Consider the following 1432-nt stretch of genomic DNA (forward strand, 5'->3'; position numbering starts at 1 on the left):
AAAAGGAGATTAAAAAATAAGGGCAAAAAATAAGGGAAAAAAGAAAAAAATAAGATTAAAAAGGGGAAAATAAGGGAAAAAAGGAAAAAAGAGGGAAAAAAGGGAAAAAGGGAAAAATAAGGGGAAAAAGGAAAAAATAAGGGAAAAACTAAGAAAATGAGAGAAAAATATAAGGGAAAAAATACGGGAAAACATATAAGGGAAAAAATAAGAGAAAACATAAGTAAAAATATAAGGGAAAAAAATAGAGGGAAAACATATAAGGGACAAAAAGAAAAAATGTAAGAAAAAAGAGAAAAAAAGGGGAAAAAAGAGAAAAAATAAGGGAAAAATTGGGGGAAAAGAGGAGAAAAAATAAGGGGAAAAATAAGGGGGAAAAGAGGAAAAATAAGGGAAAATATAAGGGAAAAAATAAGAGAAAAAATTAAGGGGGGGGAAAACGGGAAAAAATAAGGAGGAAAAAAAGGGGAAAAAAATAAGGGAAAAAAATTGGGAAAAAATAAGGGAAAAATAAGAAGGGACAAAAAAGGGAAAAAAATATGGAGATCAGTTCCATCTGTGCGGGACCTTCCGGAGCAATAAAGGTGCCCTTGGGACAAAGTGACACCGCGTCGCTCCTTCCGGGAGTGGAAGTGGGGTGGGAATGGGGATGAGAAGGGGAACTGAGTGGGAATGGGGAGGGAGTGGGGTGGGAATGGGAATGGGGTGGGAATGGGGATGGAGATGGGGACGGGATGAGGTGGGAATGGGTGAAATGGAGGGACAGGTTGGGAATGTCTTCATTCTGTTATGGAGAATACATGGAACATGTGGAATACAGGGAATATAGGGAACATATTTTATCTATAGGATGTATGGGATGTAGAGAATATATAGGATATAGAGAATATAGGGAATATATTTTATCTATAGGATATAGAAGATGTATAGAATATATTTCATATATAGGATATAGGGAATATATTTTAGGTATAAGATACATAGCATATATTTTTTATATAGGATATATAGAATATATAGAAAATAGGAAATATAGGGAATATATGGAATATATTTCAGATATAGGATACATAGGATATATGGAATACAGGGAATATATGGAATATATTTTATCTCTAGGATATATAGAATATATTTTTATATAGGACATATAGAATATATGGAAAATATTTTATCTCTAGGATATATAGAATATATACCCTATATTTTATACAGGATATATGGAATAGATTTTTTATATAGGATATAAAGAATAGATTTTTTTATATAGGATATCTAGAACATATGGAATATATTTTATATATAGAAAAACAGATAATATAGGTAATATAAGTAATGTCTAGAATAGATATAGATTTAACAGATAATACGGATAATAGATAATAGATAACAGGTGACATATAATAATATAGACAATGTAGATGTATAAAAA

Source organism: Neopelma chrysocephalum, unplaced genomic scaffold (assembly GCF_003984885.1).
Source record: "Neopelma chrysocephalum unplaced genomic scaffold, ASM398488v2 Primary Assembly neopelma1_179, whole genome shotgun sequence".
Classification (NCBI taxonomy): domain Eukaryota; kingdom Metazoa; phylum Chordata; class Aves; order Passeriformes; family Pipridae; genus Neopelma; species Neopelma chrysocephalum.